The sequence below is a fragment of the Ovis canadensis genome, chromosome 19 (assembly GCF_042477335.2).
Source record: "Ovis canadensis isolate MfBH-ARS-UI-01 breed Bighorn chromosome 19, ARS-UI_OviCan_v2, whole genome shotgun sequence".
NCBI classification, from domain to species: Eukaryota; Metazoa; Chordata; class Mammalia; order Artiodactyla; family Bovidae; genus Ovis; species Ovis canadensis.
The window spans coordinates 31,856,511-31,876,277 of NC_091263.1; the positions used below are offsets into that span (position 1 = coordinate 31,856,511).

The 19,767-nt window shown below is 40.5% G+C and overlaps 1 long non-coding RNA gene across 1 annotated transcript; it reads right to left on the minus strand.

The window, feature by feature from the left end:
• Window positions 1–2,977: 2,977 nt before the first annotated feature.
• On the minus strand, window positions 2,978–18,275 carry LOC138424336 (uncharacterized). The gene is made up of 3 exons (XR_011250757.1): window positions 17,913–18,275; window positions 6,120–6,184; window positions 2,978–5,305 (listed from the first exon to the last, which is right to left on the minus strand). It is a non-coding gene; the product is annotated as an uncharacterized lncRNA (long non-coding RNA).
• Window positions 18,276–19,767: the final 1,492 nt, after the last annotated feature.

Sequence of the window (19,767 nt, forward strand, 5' to 3'; positions counted from 1 at the left end):
ATTCCAGTTAGCTGTTTTGCGTCCTTCACCTGTCATTCTATCACAGTGATCTTTTTGGAAGGGTACTGAAAGGTGGCAGGGTGGCATATCCGGATAGAACCCTCCTAGGGGATGGTGTTAGTGATCGCTAATACTTTATGAATGTCTCCAGTGTGCCAGGCAGAGTGCCAAGTGCTTTACATGTGTTATTTAATTCTCACAATAATTCCATTGGGTGGGTATTATTATGCTTCCTCTTTTACATATGGGGAAACTGAGGTAGAGTGGTGCATTAACCTGCCCAAATTCACCTTGTTAATAAGAAGTGGCAGAGTTAAGCTGAGTATTCGGGTCATCTGAGTCCAGAATGGGGTTTCCCCGATAGTCCAGCTGGTAAAGAATCTGCCTGCAATGCAGGAGATTCTGGTTTGATTCCTGAGTTGGGAAGATCCACTAGAGAAGGGATAGGCTACCCACTCCAGTATTCTTGGGCTTCCCAGATGGCTCAGCTGGTAAAGAGTCTGCCTGCAGTGTGGAAGACCTGGCTTCAGTCCCTAGGTTGGGATCCCCTGGAGAAGGGAACAGCTACCCACTCCAGTATTCTGGCCTGGAAAATTCCAGGGACTGTATAGTCCATGGGGTTGCAAAGAGTCAGACACAACTGAGTGAGAGTAAGAATACGTACTCATAACTGTTATTCTTCCATAGCACTTCTGGGAACCTGATAAAGAATGAATCTATGCTGTAATTCCTTGTTGATTTTTTTTTGATGTTGAGTTGTACGATCAGGTCAAGAAGCAACAGTTAGAACTGGACATGGAACAATATACTGGTTCCAAATCGGGAAAGGAGTATATCAAGTACATATTATCACCCTGTTTATTTAACTTAAATGCAGAGTACATCCTGCATCTATTTCTGCTTTATTGACTATGCCAAAGCCTTTGACTGTGTGTATCACAATAAACTGGAAAATTCTGAAAGAGATGGGCATACCAGACCACCTGACCTGCCTCTTGAGAAATCTGTATGTAGGTTAGGAAGCAACAGTTAGAACTGGACATGGAACAACGGACTGGTTCCAAATAGAAAAAGGAGTACATCAAGGCTGTATATTGTCACCGTGCTTATTTAACATATTCGGAGTACATCATGAGAAACGCTGGGCTGGAAGAAGCACAAGCTGGAATCAAGATGGCTGGGAGAAATATCAATAACCTCAGATATGCAGATGACACCACGCTTATGGCAGAAAGTGAAGAAGAACTAAAGAGCCTCTTGATGAAAGTGAAAGAGAAGAGTGAAAAAGTTGGCTTAAAGCTCAACATTCAGAAGACTAAGATCATGGCATCAGTCCCATCACTTCATGGCAGTTAGATGGGGAAACAGTGGAAACAGTGGCTGACTTTATTTTTCTGGGCTCCAAAATCACTGCAGATGGTGATTGCAGCCATGAAATTAAAAGACACTCCTTGGAAGGAAAGTTATGACCAACCTAGATAGCATATTAAAAAGCAGAGACATTACTTTGTCAACGAAGTTCCATCTAGTCAAGGCTACGGTTTTTCCGATGATCATATATGGATGTGAGAGTCGAACTATAACTAAAGCTGAGTGCTGAAGAATCGATGCTTTTGAACTGTGGTGTTGGAGAAGACTCTTGAGAGTCCCTTGGACAGCAAGGAGATCAGACCAGTCAATCATAAAGGAAATCAGTCCTGAATATTCATTGGAAGGACTGGTGCTAAAGTTGAAGCTTCACTACTTTGACCACCTGATGAGAAGAGCTGACTCGCTGGAAAAGAACCTGATGCTGAGAAAGACTGAGGGCAGGAGGAGAAGAGGGTAACAGAGGATGAGATGGTTGGATGGCATCATCGACTTGATGGACATGGGTTTGGGTGGACTCCGGAAGTTGGTGATGGACAGGGAGGCCTGGCATGCTGTGGTTCATGGGGTCGCAAAGAGTTGGACACGACTGAGCGACTGAACTGAACTGAACATCATGCGAAATGCCAGGCTGGATGAAGCACAAGCTGGAATCAAGATTGCCGGGAGAAATATCAATAACCTCAGATATGCAGATGACACCACCCTTATGGCAGAAAGCAAAGAACTAAAGAGCCTCTTGATGAAGTGAAAGAGGAGACTGAAAAAGTTGGCTTAAAACTCAACATTCAGAAAACTAAGATCATGGCATTTGGTCCCATCATTTCATGGCAGATAGATGGGGAAACAATGGAACCGGTGAGGGAGTTTATTTTTTGGGGCTCCAAAATCACTGTAGTTGGTGACTGCAGCCATGAAATTAAAAGACACCTGCTCCTTCGAAGAAAAGCTATGACCAACCTCAGATCAGTTCAGTTCAGTCACCCAGTCATGTCCGACTCTTCGGGACCCCATGGACTGCAGCACACCAGGCCTCCCCGTCCGTCACCAACTCCTGGAGTCTACACAAACTCATGTCCATTGAGTTGGTGATACCATCCAGCCATCTCATCCTCTGTCATCCCCTTCTCCTCCTGCCTTCAATCTTTCCCAGCATCAGGGTCTTTTCCCAGGAGTCAGTTCTTTGCATCAGGTGGCCAAAGTATTGGAGTTTCAGCTTCAGCATCATTCCTTCCAAAAAACACCCAGGACTGGTCTCCTTTAGAATGGACTGTTTGGATCTCCTTGCAGTCCAAGGGACTCTCAAGAGTCTTCTCCAACACCACAGTTCGAAAGCACTGATGCTTTTGAATGGATGGTTGGATGGACATGAGTTTGAGCAAGCTCTGGGAGATGGTGATGGCCAGGGAAACCTGGCATGCTGCAGTCCATAGGGTTGAAAAGAGTTGGACACGACTGAGTGACTGAACTGAACTGTATGAGCTATTTGTATATTTTGGATATTAATCCCTTATTGGTCATATTATTTGCAAATATTTTGTCTCATTCAATAGATCTTTTAATTTTCTCAGTGGTTTCCTTTGCTACATAAAAAAGCTTTTAAATTCAATTAGGTCTCATTTGTTTATTTTTGGTTTTATTTCTTTTGCTTTAGGAGACAGATCCAAAAAATATTGTGAAAAATGCCATTGGTATTTTGATAGGGGCTGCACTGAGTCTGTAGGTTGCCTTGGGTAGTATGGCCATTTTGACACTATATTGTACACCTGTATCATATAATTTTGTACATCATCTATATACTTCAATTAAAAAAAGAATGAAGCTACACTGTTTCCATAAAAAGATACTTAAGTCAGAAAGGACACGTTAGGCTATCATTTATCCAAAAGTTTTCAGTTTCAACCATCAAGATATTTGTTGCTACATTCAAAATAAAACACTTTCTTGATGTATCATTTATCCATTTATAGAAGCCACCTATTGACTTGGTCAGTCTCTTGTGGGGTCACTGCTCCTTTCTCCTGTGTCCTGGTGCACACAAGGTTTTGTTTGTGCCCTCTTAGAGTCTGTTTCCCCAATCCTCTGTAAGTTCTGGTGGCTCTATGGTAGGGCTAATGGTGACCTCCTCCAAGAGGGCTTATGCCATACCCAGGTCTGCTGCACCCAGAGCCCCTGCCCTTCCCTGAATATTCATTGGAAAGACTGATGCTGAAGCTGAAGCTCCGTTACTTGGCCACCTGATGCGAAGAACTGACTCCTTGGAAAAGACTGATGCTAGGAAAGATTGAAGGCAGGAGGAGGGGATGACAGAGGATGAAATGGTTGAATGGCATCACTGACTTGATGGACATGAGTTTGAGTAAGCTCCAGGAGTTGGTGATGGACAGGGAGGCCTGGCGTGCTGCAATCCATGGGGTTGCAGAGTCGAACACGACTGAACAACTCAACTGAACTGATTGACTTGCTGTTATCTGAGATAAAAGTGTCAATTACTTGCCTTCTACCCTTTCCTGAAAGCCATTATTATCAGTATTTATTGATATCATGTTATGTTTATATAATTATTATGTATTGCAAAGCCAAAAAGCCGTCCTTGTGTATCTTTTTTTTTTCTGGAGGTGATAATGCTTGTTTGTTTGTTTGTTTCTACTTGCATTGTTTCCTATGTACATGTCCTTTTCTTTTATTTTATGTTTGAATAGAAAATTTATTATTTTCATTTTCCACGTGTTTTCTTTTTCTATCAGGGGAAAAAAAAAAGAAATCTTAAGGACAGTTGTCACTTGCTGCCAAATTGAGGGTAGTCTTTCTCCGGTGGTTTAGTCGCTAAGTCGTGTCTGACTCTTGAGACCCCATGGGCTGTAGCCCGCCAGGCTCCTCTGTCCATGGGATTCTCCAGGCAAGAATACTGGAGTGGGTTGCCTTTTCTTTCTGTTTAGAACTTTTATGGTATATCAGTCATTTTTCATGCCCAAGTGTGTGTGCCACTCTATCTGGAACTTTCCTCTGTAAAGTCCTCCTGCTCCAGGATAGAGGTTTTACCTTGGGCCTCTCACCTAGTTATTATACCGGGCACTTTCTTTTCTTTTATGTCAGAACCCCTGTTTCCTGGGTCCCATGTCTTGCTTTCCTTCCAAGTTTTTATGACACTTTCCTTCTATTGCTTTCTTAGAAATGATACATGGGAGATAGGGCTTTTTTTTTTTTTGGTTCTTATCTGAAAATGTCTTTTTTCCTACCCTCACTCTGTATTTTCAGTTTGGCCCTATGGAATTCAGGTCGCAAATTATTTTCCTTTAAAGACATTGTTCCATTGTCTTCTTAGCTTCTAGGGTCATTTTTGAGAAGTCTGAGACCATTTCTAATCCTGTTTCTTTGTAAGTGACTTATCTATCTGGACACTTGTAGTTCTTTTCTGTGTCCTTGGTATGCTGAACCTTGGCACTCATCTTTCTTCATTCATTAGATTGTCAACTGGTGACTCGTGTCCTTCAGTTCCAGGAAATTTTTCTTAAATTATTTCTTTGATAATGTTTTCCTTCTCTGTTTTCTTAATTTCGATGTTGAATTCAATTGATACTCAAAATATTTTATCCTTATACTACCCTTATTATTTTCCACAATTTTGCCTTTTTATTAATTCCAACCTGTTAACTTTTTAACGTCGATGAGCACTTTTGATTTCCAAGGGTTCTTTTTGTTTTTCATAGTATACTACTTTAAAAAAATTGATGGATGCAGTGTCTTCTGTTAACTCTTTAGGAGTTTTAATTGCAATTTTTATTTGAAGGTATCTCTGTTTCTGGCATCACCTGTTTCTTCCTTATCCATGTATCTGGAGACTTTGTTTTGGTCTTTGTTTTTATTGATGGGGGCTCTTCTCTGGTGTCTGGTGGCCCTTAGTGGTCACTTCATATTGTAGAGTAAGGCACAAGACCTAATTGGAGGGAGAAGGGATAAATTAGGAGTTTGGGATTAAAATATACGTACTACAATACATAAAATAGATCACCAACCTTGTTATCTATTGACCTACTTATAGCACAGGGAACTATACTCTGTATCTTATAATAACCTATAATGGAAAATAATTTTTAAAAGAATATAAATATACACAAATATATACATATATAAAATTTTTTCCCATATATATATAAAACTGAGTCAAGTTGCCATATACCTGAAACTGACACAAAATTATAAATCAACTATATTTCAATTAAGAAAAAAGGCAAAAAAAAAAAGACTAATCGGAAGTTCTCTATGTGTGTATACAGAGCTTGTCAAATGGGAGCCTTTCCTTTTGGGTTTTTGTGGGGATCTTGCTCTTTTGTTACAGGAACCCCAAGTGGTATTATCCATGATTTTCTTCCTGTGGGGCAGTTCAGTTTCTTAGGAGAAGAATCCTCTCATATACTGTCTAGGGGTAACACGTGTTGCCTATGTTTGGGGAGCAGAGTTGAGGAAGAAGGCTGGGGACCCCACTGCTCAGGATGCACTCTTGCTCAGTTTCCCCGTTTCCAGACCTTATCTCACGCCTGCTGGCTCCTGTGCCAGCTGTACTGGAATCTAGGGCCTCCCCACTTCGGATTTGCCAGGGATCAGGGTTCCATCCTCCTGCCTAGGTAAAGAGAAACTGCTTGGCTTCAAGGGCAGAGGGTGTCTTCAGCTCTGATCCTTACCTTGGTCCACCCATTTATCATGGCCTGACTCTTTCAAAGGTTTTGTGAGGCTATCAGTTTGCTTCTCACCTGTAACCCCGCTTCCATGCTCGCCTTCCTTTGCTCTGCTACATTACTATTCCTCCATCTGGTTTCTATGTTTTAAAAAAGGAACAGAAAAGGTGCTAATTAGCACATAAAAAGCTTCTCCATGTCACCAACCATCAGGGAAATGCAAATCAAATCCGTAATGTGAATGGCATTAAAACATGTATAATATCATATAAGAAACAAATCACCAGTCTAGGTTCAATGCAGGATACAGGATGCTTGGGGCTGCTGCACTGGGATGACCCAGAGAGATGGTATGGGGAGGGAGGTGGAAAGAGAGTTCAGGATTGGGAACACGTGTACACCCGTGGTGGATTCATGTTGATGTATAGCAAAACCAATACAGTATTGTATAGTAAAATAAAGTAAAAAAAACAAACCATGATGAGATGCCCCTTCATACCCATTAGGCTGACATCATAAAAAGTCCCTCAAACAAAAAAACAACAGTGCTGAGGTGGATGTGGAGAAACTGGAACTCTTGCACCTTGTTGGTGCGAATGTGAAATGGTATAGCTGCTGTGGAAAACTATGTTTCCTCAAAAAGTTAAGCATAGAATTACCATTTGATTCAGCATTTCCACTTCTGGGTATATACACAAAAGTTTTGAAAGCAGGGACTTGAATAATTGTTTGCACACCGATGGTCATGGCTGCATTATTCGCAATAGCCAGAAGGTAGAAATTGCCGATATGCCTTTTGATGGATGAATGGATAAATAAAGGGTGGTAATATCCATACAGTGGAATATTATTCAGCCTGGAAAAAAATTCTATCAATTATTCCTCAATAAAACTAAAAATGAAATATGTCTGATTTAGTAGAGGGGGAAAGGAATGAAATTCTGACACATGCTATTAATATAACATAGATAAGCTTAAAGACATTATGTTAAGTGAAATAAGCCAGTCACACCAGGACAGATATTATCTGATTCGACTTATATGAGGTACCTAGGGTGGTCAAATATGTAGAGACAAAAAAAGAATAGTGGTTACCATGAGTGGAGGGAGGGGGAATAGGGTTTTGCCTTGGTTTAGTGGGAGCATTGTTAATGGCTCCAGGGTTTTACTTTGGGATGGGGCCCAATAATGTAAATGTACTTAATACCACTGAACTGTATACTTAAATATGGATAAAATAGTAAGATTTGTGTTGTACATATTTTACCACAATCTTTTAAAATGCTGAAAAAAAAGAGTGGAAAACACTTGCTTACTGTGGTGTAATTTCCCATTTTCTTCACTTATGAGAATATATTCCTTTTAAATTCTTTCACTGTCATTTTTGGTGGGGTCTCAGGAAAAAGAGATAGTACATCTGTGTAGTCATTTCATCATGTATAACTAATTTCCATCAAGTATTTTTTCAATGCCTATTATATGGATGGCACTGTGCTCAGGAATATAAATATGATTGATTTCCATATTGGAAAAGGAAAAAAAATTATAGGCACAATACTTCTTCTAAACTTCTATACTATCAAATACAGTTTTGGCTCTGAGGTCATTAAAGCAGGGAGAAAATGGATTTGCTGATACATTTGCTGTCATCTTGGACTATGGCCCTAAGTTGCTGTAGCAACAGACGAAAGCAGGAACTTCATTAGAGGAGGAGCTCCTTGGATTTGAACCATATTATTCAATCAAGCATGAATGAGGGGGTAGACCATCACATAGCACCGAGATTTTTACTTTGATAAGCTGTTTAATTAGCTATATCTAATAAGTCTTTACCAGTCCATTCTAAAGGAGATCAGTCCTGGGTTTTCATTGGAAGAAATGATGCTAAAGCTGAAACTCCAGTACTTTGGCCACCTCATGCGAAGAGTTGACTCATTGGAAAAGACTTTGATGCTGGGAGGGACTGGAGGCAGGAGGAAAAGGGGACGACAGAGGATGAGATGGCTGGATGGCATCACTGACTTGATGGACGTGTTTGAGTGAATTCTGGGAGTTGGTGATGGACAGGGAGGCCTGGCGCGCTGCGATTCATGGGTCGCAAAGAGTCGGACACAACTGAGCGACTGAACTGAACTGAACTGAACTGAATAAGTCTTTGGGATATGTAAAACAACAACTTAAAACCTTGCTTTTTGCATCTTTCTGGAGTTGTCAGTAGTCAAAAGATTTCCTTGCAATTCCCTTGGTGGAACTATCCAAAGCAGTGCTAGAGTACTATTTGAGCATCATCAGCAAGGGAAGGAAGGGGCACAAACAGATTAATGATGGATAACAGCTTACTGTAGCTGGCATTTTGAAAGAAGATGCTTGGCATAAATAAGGTCATCCAATAAAGAAATTATCACAGGCAAGCTTTAGGTCTTTGTCACAGATGTGTGGGGGCTATTTTTTGTAGGGAAGAAGGGCACTTTCTTCACATACATACACACACACACACACACACACACTCACCCACCTACCCACCCCACGCCCCCCACACACATGAAAAAGCTTCATTAGTGGTTTCAATGTAACATGCAGGGAGTCCATATTGCTAAGGGAGTTCAGAAAGAAATGTGATCAGAATCAGGTCAGGGTGGGATGGTAGTGTTCATCACCTGGGATGGTGTCTAAGAGGATAAGAGTTTTAAGTGGAGTTTTGGAAAAAGGAAGAGTCACATACTCTTGAGGAAGGCATAATTATGTCTGATTCATTAAGACCTTACCATCACTCCAAATCCCTAGTTTGCCTGCTTGTGATTAAATCAGTTCATTTCCAGCATTTCCTCCTAACAGCCTTCCAGGAGGCCCCAGGCAGAGCAATCCAATGGAATCATATCCTAGTGAACTTAATCAGGAAAGCAGTTATTTTCAGGTCTCTTTACCAACCCTGGAAATTAATTGTTTTGTTGACTCATTTTCCTTCCCCGAAGGGTAACTTTTGAGTTTGTCTTCTATACTGTCTGTTTTACTACAAATATTCTTTCATTATGTTGCTCTCCCCTGATATTTTTGTAGTATAGTCAAACATTAAATAAACAGTTTTTTTTTCATTTTTTGAGGGGCAGTTGCTAATATTCTAAAGCCCTAAGCAAGGTACTGTGCAAGTAACAAAGAAGGGCCAGATGCAGTCCCTTCATGCTGTTAAGGGATAACAATAGGACAAATGATAGAAGACAATCAGTGATTATTTACCAGATGAGTGATAGATACCAGGTGGTCCCAACTTGAGCTTCCCAGCCTCATGGGGGTATTGGGGGAAGAAGGAGGGGGTGTCTGTGAGCTATTTTCAGTACTTCACAAAGATGGACCAAAAAACGCTCATATATATCAGAGATTAGATGCACAGGCTATTTAAACTAAAACATCAGGTTTCTTTTTTCTGGGCTAGAATTATAGCAAGCCAGTATAAAAACACCAGTTACTCCATGCTGACTGGGAGCTCTGATTGGCGGTTACCCTTGTCTTTGGTTAATGAAACATGAGAAAATGAATTATTACTTGATAAGTGTGTGTTGGTCGATAGACAAAAAGTATTTCAAAGCTTGGGATTTCTGAAGGGAGGGCAGTAAATTGGGTGAAAAGACTGGGAATAAGGAAGATGGACAGGAAGTGATTAGGACAAAGACTGCAGAGAAGGAGGGACCCTGTTAAACAGGACTGTGAAAGATGTGCAGGATTCGTATTTCCCAAGGTGTGGTCTGCACCCACAGCATCAGCACCACCTGGAAACTTGTGAAAAATACAAATTCTTGGGCCTTATCTGCTGAATCGGAAACTGGGAATGAGGCCCAGCCATCTGCGTTCTAATGGCCCTTAGGTGATAGCAATGCACACTGCAGCTTGAGAACCAAGTCTATACCATCCTTTCCTAAAGTCTGAAATACTAACGAAACGGGAGACAGTTCTAAAAATACCTGTTCAGCCTTGAAACAAAGTGAACCACTATCAAGAAAGTTATTTCCTTTTCCCATTGCTCATGTCATTTGATAGCATCAGGGGAAAAAAAAGTCTGGTCCTTAGAGGTCTTTTAAAAAATAATTAATTATTTTCATGGCTTCATGAAGTTGCTTTTATTTTTAAACAGAGAAAATAAACTGCATTCAGGTTCAGAGGACTGGCAAGTAATGGAATCTAACTTGACTCTGATAACTTGGCCTTTAGATAACTCTAATGACTCTAATAACTTGGTTTTCCTTCCCTCACATTTATTTTTATGTTTATCTTCCCTTTTGGCAAGTGCTTGTTTTCCTTTTGCAAAAGAAGTATTAAGTATTCCCTTTGAAAACTTCTTTATGTAAAATGTGATTGAAATTAAAGAAAAAAGTACTAGAGGTATGGGAAGTGGAAAACATACTAAAGGCTTGTGGTGAATGACATTGCAAAGTATATTTAAGACAACAGTTTGTATGTGTATTTGTGTTGGTGATGTTTGAATGGATGACTTTGTATTTGTTCTTGTTTATTTGTTTTTTTTTTTGAAAGAATAAGCCACAGATTGAAGCAAGCACAAGTGTAATGAAAAAGTATCCAAATAGCAAAAGGCATTCAGGCAACAAGCTATGACTACTTGTGGGAGCAATACTTAGTATTGCTCGGCAAAAGGACCCACTTAGTTCTTTGAGTCAGTTGTGCCAGGATTTTGTGATACTTCATTTTCCCGAAGTATAGGGTTGCTGAGATGATGAGAGCTGTAACACAGGCTTTGTAATCTCTTGAGGAAAAGAAGAAAACAGTTCTTGAATAGGTGACAATTAACATCGTGTTTCTACCCATACCAGATTCATAGAGATGCTTTTTAATCACTTCATTTTGATTCAAGAAGTGCCCAAGTTAATTGATTTATGTACAAACATGAATGTGTCCCAGCATGCTATGGGTAGGGTTATTCACGGGGAAATTATACTGCATTCCTTTTCTCACAACATTTTAATTACAGGTAAAGCCTGATGAAAAGCAGTATAAAAGACATCCTCTAAGATGATGATTCTCTAACTTCTTTGACTTCAACACATAAAACACATTTTACAGCTTGTTCCAGTGTGTGTGCACACACAGGTACACACACATGCACACACACTTTTTAATACCTAAACAAAGGTTTAATAAAGTAACATTCATCTGTATAGCAAGAGATATGCTCTCCAAGATATGCTCTCCCTCAGTTTTATCTCATTAAAAGTGATTTTCTTATCCCTTAGTAGTCTCTTCCCCACCTTCATTCTCTGGAGATACTGATTCAGTAGGTTTGGTATAGGGGAGGGCAAGTTTTGATAAGTGAACTAGAGGATTCTGTTGCAGGTGGAACTTGGCCACGTTTTGAGAACCACCACATATCACAACTAAGAATTTGCATGCTGCAACTAAAGATCCTGTGTGCCACAATTAAGGCCTGGCCTGACACAGCCAAATAAAAAATAAAAATAAATATTAAAAAATAATAGAAGCCTTAGATGTTAGTATGTGAAAAGCTTTATGGATATTGTAGTCCAAAGTTGGAAGAACCTCTATTACCTGCTAGATAAATTTCAGTTATAGAATGTTAGTCAAGGCCCTTCATTGGCTAGTTCCTGATGAGCTTTTCAAGTCTATCTCCAGCTGCAACCTTGCTCCTGGCCCTCACTCCTATTCCACGCAACCAAACTGCATCAGATAAATCATCATTAATGTACCACATGCTTTTATGGGGGCTTTCATTTCTTGCAGTATAGTGGAATGGCTCTTCTTAACTGATCCTCCTGCTGAAAACAACTAAATGTGCTCAATGACATAAAAAGCCATTAAAAATGTGTTCCTGATGAGTCAGCAAGTTGTTAGAGAATCCTGAAAGACCAAAAACTAAGCAAATAAAGTAAGGAGAGCCCAAAAGGTCGCTTTTGCCTCAAGAATATTTGTTGAACCGGCTGATTTTTTTTTTAAATTATTTTTTTACTGTTTATTTTTCGTTTTTAAAAAATTTTTTTAATTTTTTAAATTTTATTTTTACTTTACTTTACTTTACAATACTGTATTGGTTTTGCCATGCACTGACATGAATCCACCATGGGTGTATACAAGCTCCCAATCCTGAATCCCCCTCCCACCTCCCACTCCATATCATCTCTCTGGATCATCCCCATGCACCAGCCCCAAGCATCCTGTATCCTGTATTGGACACAGACTGGCATTTCGTTTCTTACATGATAGTATACATGTTTCAATGCCATTCTCCCTTTTTTAATTTTTGGTAAATGCTGAGCTGGATGAAGCACAAGCTGGAATCAAGATTGCCAGGAGAAATATCAATAACCTCAGATATGCAGATGACACCACCCTTATGGCAGAAAGTGAAGAAGAACTGAAGAGCCTCTTAATGAAAGTGGAAGAAGAGAGTGAAAAAGCTGGCTTAAAACTCAGCATTCAGAAAATGGAGATCATGGCATCTGGTCCCATCACTTCATGGCAAATAAATGGGGAAACAATGAAAACAGTGAGAGACTTTATTTTTGGGGCTCCAAAATCGCTGTAGATGGTGACTGCAGCCATGAAATTAAAAGATGCTTGCTCCTTGGAAGAAAAGCTATGACCAACCAAGACAGCATATTAGAAAGCAGAGACATTACTTTACCAACAAAAGTCCATCTAGTCAAAGCTATGATTTTTCCAGTAGTCATGTATGGTTGTGAGAGTTGGACTACAAAGTAAGTTGAGCACCAAAGAATTGATGCTTTTGACCTGTGGTGGTGTTGGAGAAGACTCTTGGTCCCTTGGACTGCAAGGAGATCCAACCAGCAATCTTAAGGGAAATCAGTCTTGAATATTCATTGGAAGGAACAATGTTGAAGCTGAAACTCCAATACTTTGGCCACCTGATGCAAAGAACTAACTTATTGGAAAAGACCCTGATGCTGGGAAAGATTGAAGGCAGGAGGAGAAGGGGACAACAGAGGATGAGATGGTTGGATGGCATCACCGACTCAATGGACATGAGTTTGAGTAAGCTCTGGGAGATGGTGATGGACAGGGAGGCCTGGCATGCTGCAGTCCATGGGGTTGCAAAGAGTCAGACACGACTAAGCGACTGAACTGAACTGAACTGCACTGGAAGTGGGCTTTATCTAGTTGAGCTGAGCAGGGGCTACTCTTCCTTGCAGTGCATGGGTCTGTCATTGTGGTGGCTTCTCTTGTTGCAAAGCATAGACTCCAGGTGCATGAACTTTTGTAGTTTCGGCTCATGGGCTCACTAGTTGTGACTCACAGGCTGTAGAGTGCAGGCTTAGTTGCTTTGCAGCATGTGGAATCTTTCTGCACCAGGTATCAAACCCGTGTCCCATGTATTAGCAGGCAGATTCCTATCCACTGTGCCACCAGAGAAGTCCTGAACTGACTTAATTTTTGAACTTTGGTTTTTCACGGGGAAACAGAAGGTGAAGCCCAGAATATTCCTAAGATAGGAGTCTAAGAGGACCACTTCTATAAAGTGAGGACTTCAAATGTCCATAGGCCAGTTTAGTGCATAGGCAGTTTAGTGCATGGGTAATTTAGGAATAAACCGGTCACCTGAAGAATAAAAGTAGTTGCTTGTCTTAAACATTGGGGCTGGGTAGAGGGTCAAAAAAATATCTTCCCTGAAAATTTGTGATCACAAGTCAACTCTTATGAGGATCTATAACATGAATTCACACAACCCAAGTGACTTACATTGGTAGTGTCCTCGAGGTGCCTAGCGGAACCAAATGTACATTCTCTTAGAAGAACTTGTCTTCCCTAACCCTCAAGGAATTAAGGAACTCTTCATGATAAAGTTTTAAAGAAATTTTAACTCATGCTCAAAAATGATAAAAATACCTAAGAAAGTGAGGTAATATGAGTACTCAGACAACAGAAACATCAGATAGCAGAATCAGACCCATAAAGACGGTAGATAGTGAATTATCACATATAAAAGAAGTATTTTAATATGTTTAAAGAAATAAGAAATAAAATTATAAATAAAAATCAGACTGTAAAACTGACAAAGTATATTTAAAAGAGAATTTCTGGAAATAAAAAATTATGGATTCAACAGTTAACTAGACACAACTGAGGAGCAAATCAGTAACCTAGGGGAGAGTTCTAAAAAATATGTCCAGAATGTAGCACAGAGAGACAAAAGGATGGGAAACATGAAAGAGAGGTTGAGTGATCTGGAAGGTAAAATGAAATAATTTTATACACGTATAGGTGTTCCAGAAGAAGGGGAGAGAAAGAATGTTGCAGAGACAATATCTGGACAGGTGATAGTTGAGAATTTTTCAGTACTGGTGAAAGACACCCATTTACACTTTCGGGAAACCTCGCGAATCTCACGTAAGATGAAAGAAATCCACACCTGCAAACAGCATACATGAAACTGCAGAACACCAAAACAAAGAGAAGATCTTAAAGCAATCAGAAAGATTATCTTTAAAGAATAGTAATTATCCCAACAGTTGTCCTCTCAACAGCAATGAAAGACATCATTGAAATATCTCTGTCATTGAAATATGCTGAGAGAAAAATAACTTAACCTAGGATTATATATGCAGCAAAAAATATTTTTAAAGGAGGATTTGCCGACAAAATCTATGAGAAGTCATTGCCAGCAGACTCTCACCAAAGGAAATTCTCAAGAATATACTTTAGGCAGAAGGCTGGTCTGAGATGCAAGAAGAAGTGAAGAGCAAACACAATATTATATATGAGCATGAACAGAAAAAATTCACCTCTATAAGACAAAAAGAAGGTCTTATACAGTTTAAAAAAAAAACAAGAGAAAACTGAAGTATAATGTTCAAAATTTGGGGAGAATGTGACTAAAGTTGAAGTGTTATAATACTTATATTTTGAGGGAGAGGAGGATCACAATACTGATCGATTTGGATTTTGACAAGTATCTGTGCTTGCCAGATTTCTTTGTCAGTTACTAGAAGAGTAGGAACAGGATGGTTGCCATCTCTCCCCTATACAGTCTGCAGCTCTAATGTGAGTGGACTCCTGTATCTCACTCAGGGCTATACTTCTGGTTAGTGATGAACAAGAGGAGGGCAGTGCGAATGGTCCGCCTGTGTGGAGAGGAGTATTTCATCAATGGCATTGTTTGGAGTTGCCGGTACACAGTAACAACAAAGTTCCCCAACTTTTGGTGGGTTTTATCATTGTTTACATCCTCTATTCCCCCAACTCCATGCCACTATTCCCAGATTCTCATTGATTACTTTCCTCTCTTCAAGCAGTGACCCATGTGAGGTCTGATTTTTCAGTTTGCAGGTATCCGTCTCTCTGCTTCTTTTTGCTCATTCTTCTTTAGGCCATTACCGTGATCAACAACATAGTTTAGGGCAGTGATTCTGGAACATTCACAGACTCTCATGAGCCTGTCAGGGGATCTTCAAGATCTAAACTGTTCTTCGATTAATATTAATCTATCATTTGCCGTTTCAGTGAGTTGAAAGTGTTAGTCGCTTGGTTGTGCCCAACTCTGTCACTCCGTGGATGGTAACCCATCAGGCCCCTCTGTCTATGGAATTCTCTAGGCAGGAATACTGGAGTGGGTAGCTGTTCCCTTCTCCAGGGGATCTTCCCTGATCCAAGGATCGAACTCTGGTCTTCTATATTGCAGGTGGATTCTTTACTGTCTGAGCCGTTAGGGAAGCCCCAATGGTGCAAAAACGCTGGTGACTGAAGCTGTCGGCACCTTAGGAGCAATCACGGTAGTGACACCAGTCTTTCTTAGTATTACTTGTGTTGCGTGCCAAAGTGGCATGATTGTCTTAGGAAGAGCACTCCTGCAACTGTTAAGCTGTGAGTTGAACAAGCTGCTTTTTTCACAAAACACCTTTTTTTTTTTTTTTACTCAAAAGAATGAGTGACAGAGGACTGCGGGGAAGGTTAGTGCTTCAAAGGAAAACTGTGTGTTGTCTATACCACATGCTTTGCTGCTTAGGATTCTATGGAGCTATTTTACAACTCTGTAAGTTGTAGATAACTGATAGCAATGCAAAATAATTCTTTTCTATAGAAATGCAAATGCCTTGTGTCTGGTGGAAGGATACCCCATCCCCCTCTATTCTGTGCCATGTGCACATTCATTTCAGCATTCTTCTGTTCATTACAGATTTGTGCTTCTTTGGCTTTCTCCTTTGAACAGGTTCAAACATCTGCCTGGCTCCCTCATTAGGACTTAAAGAAAATCTCTAATGTGGTTGTTTTATATCTGTATGAGAGTTATGATTGATCTTTTTTTTAAAAAAATTATCTTTTAACAAAAAACTGTAGTTACTTCAGTTTAGATATGTAGTAGAGAATTTCTCAAAAAATAATTGAAATGAGCCTGTCAAAGTAAACACTGACAGTATTTGTTACCAAAGATCAAATTCAAGCTTTCAAGTGAAAATTAGAATATCTGCCACTATGAACTTGACAGCTTCCTAACACTTCAAGACTCATCTCTTGAGATTGGCAGTGATGTTAATGAATGTGATCTTGTATAGTGAAATGTGACAACATTTGGAAGGTCTGCATAACTCAGTGGGCCAGTATTTTCCGAATGACCAATGCATGATGTCGAAAAATCACGCATAGGTAAAAAAGGATAGCTGATAGATTTTAATATAACAGAGTTCACTGATACAGTTTTAAATAGTACATACAACTAATCTTTAAGAAATTGACACTTGCAGAGTTTTGATGTAGTTGATTATCAAAGAAGAAAATTCACAATTTTCTGAAGTCTATTAAATATTCCTATTCCAACTCTGTGAGACCATACTTTCTTCATATACTTCAACCCAAACAACCTATTATAACAGATTGAATGCAGAAGCCGATATGAGAACCCAGCTGCTATCAAGCCAGACATTAAAGAAATTCACATAAATGTAACACAATGCCACTTTTCTCATTAAACTTTTTTTTGTTTTAGAAAATAGTAATATTTCATGAAAATATGTATTAATGTTCAAGTGTAATGAGGTTATTATTATTATTTTAAAATAGACTAACATATAGTTTTGAAAACCCATATAAACAAAAATTCTTTGGGAATCTTCAATAGTTCTTAAGTGTGGAAAAGGATCCTGACACCGAAATGTTTGAGAGCCATGGACTTAAAGAAAGATTGTTGAATGTGAATGGGTTAAGACAGGGCATGGAAAGAGGTGGTCCTGTAGGTTAAGACAAAGTTGAATTTCCTCCTGCATTATGCACGAGTCTTCTAGGGAGAAACGGGTCTAGTTCTGGCTTTGCCATTAAAGGTAATAGTTATTTTTGGTGCCTGTATTTTATGCTACATGGGCTTCCCAGGTGGCGCAGTGGTAAAGAATTCACCTGCCAGTGCAGGAGGCACCAGAGACTTGGGTTTGATCCCTGGGTTGGGAAGGTCCCCTGAAGTCGAATATAGCAACCCACTCCAGTTTGCTTGCCTGGGGAATTTCATGGACAGAGGAGCCTGGCAGGCTACAGTCCATGGTATTGCAAAGAGTCAGACACAACTGGGCAACTGAGCACACATTCAGAAACTGTAAGCTAAATATACTACATGAGTCTGTGTGAAATGCTTCATTTATTCCTACAACATCTTTAAACAGTAGGCTTAATTCTTATTTTTATCACTGTAAATATTGTTGATCTTAAGGAAACCCAGGTTTAGAGAAGTTAAGTGACTTGCCTGGAATTTAATAGCCATGATGCAAACTTCACTCTGTCCTGGTCTTAACCAGGAAGTCCCTTTTGTCTCCTGATTCTGAGTGAGCAAGACCAAATTTCCTCATTTTCCTGGGTCTCAGTTTCTCTCTGCGTAAAACAAATGAGGTTAGAGAGAGCTTCACCCACCTTGGATCAGGTCCTCAGCTCTGTGTAAAACATGTAGCTTGTTCTCCTGTCTTCCAGAGGCTCCCAGTCCAGGTGATCTCTAATGTCTGTTCAAACTGCCCAATTCTGTAATTTTCACAGCACGTGTTCTTTTTTACTGTTCTTAGGAGTCCTGGGGTTTGAATGACTTTGTGGTTGTAAGTGAAGAAACCGAAGCAGATGAAGAGACTGCCAGTTCATTACTGTGGAGTGGCAAGATATTAATACAGTAGTTAATTTATCTTGCCACTGAATCCTAGAGGCCTGAAACCGGAAACCTAGTTCTTGTTCCACTGCCAGAGGATTTTATCCCGCCCTGCATTCCACCCCCCCCCACCCCGCCCCCCACTGCCCAATTCAGGAATTACTTTCAGCCAACATTACCTCTGCTTTCTGAGCACAAGCCAAGCTATTGTGCTGGAAATAATCTGTGTTAGTCTTATTGGAGTGGCTTGCGTTGCCATAGTTACTGTTTAGGTTCTGTGCACCTAAAATTTCAAGGATTTATCAGGAAAAAAGAGTTTGCTGATTTTTCTCTTTGGAACATCACATGGGAGAAAAAACAGATTTTTTCCTACTATATGTCCGTTCTGGGTGGGTACTGTCATGCCCAGCATTGCAGAGTTATAGTTAACCCTCCAGTGGTGAAAAGCAGGCTTGGCCACAGCCTTGAGAAATGGACTTGTCAGCGTCCTGCTGAGGACCCACAATCACTGCCTGATGATGGATGGAAAGGCAGGTTGTCATTGCCGGTTTTGTAGCTCAGGAAATTGCACGAGACAGCTGGTTATTTATGACAGAGAAACACAGAGCTTCTTAGTAGGTTTCCTAGTTGCCTCCACTCTATATACAGTGACTTTCCACCCAGCGCTGAGGCTCGGTCAGAAGTTTGCATGGAGACAGGAAGGGGAGGAGGGTGAAGAGAGCAACCTGCCGCTTGGCACCCATGAGCAGCTGGAAGTGCGGTACACAGAAACTCTGCTTTTGTAGTAGTGGTGTCCGTTTGTGTTGCCTGTTTGCTTGTCTGGTTTACAGACTGTGTCGGCCCACATTTGAGTCCAGAAATAGTCCCCTATGCCTAGTCTCCATGAGCCAGACTGGTCTTTATGTGGCTGTCTCCTAGGAGCTCAAAGCTATGCCACATGGCTGGAAGCTGTGTTTACAAGCTTTTCATCCATCTTCCTTAACTTGTGGTTGCTATGGTTTCCTTCGCCTGCTGGGCCTGGCCTTTTTAGGGGGACAAGCTGTCCACTCAACCGAAAGCCCGGGGCACAGCTCTGCCAGCATTGGCCTTTTGGCCACAATCCCAACCACATCACATCACCTGCCCATTCTGAGCCTTAAACCTTGTCCCTTGTGGGATGACCTTGACTTCTGTCCCAGCGCCAGTCCAGTGTGGGGTTTGCTACCTTACTGCCTGTCCTGGGACTTTCCCACTGGCCTCATCAGAGCACTCGTTTTATTTTCATCGGAACTGACTTCTCAGTAGCTTGGATGTTACTTTGTAGAGACCTGTCCTCCACTATGTTCATCACAATCTCCTACTTATGTACACAGCTCCTTTAAACCCAGAGGCAACTCCACCAAGTGGCCGCAGCATCCTCTGTCATGGACATCTGTTGCTGCTGGCCCAGCATCCATTCCACCAAAAAGCAAGGCGACGCTTTTTGTGTGCCTCAGCTGTAATCCAAATACTTGAGTCAGGATAAATTCCCTTTTTATGCAAATACCTGTTGGAGTAGGGTTTTCTGACATAAGTGACAGAGTCTGATATATTATTAAAGATTCAAGAGGACATTAAGGCTCAGAGAAGTGAAATAACCTGAGCAGGATACCC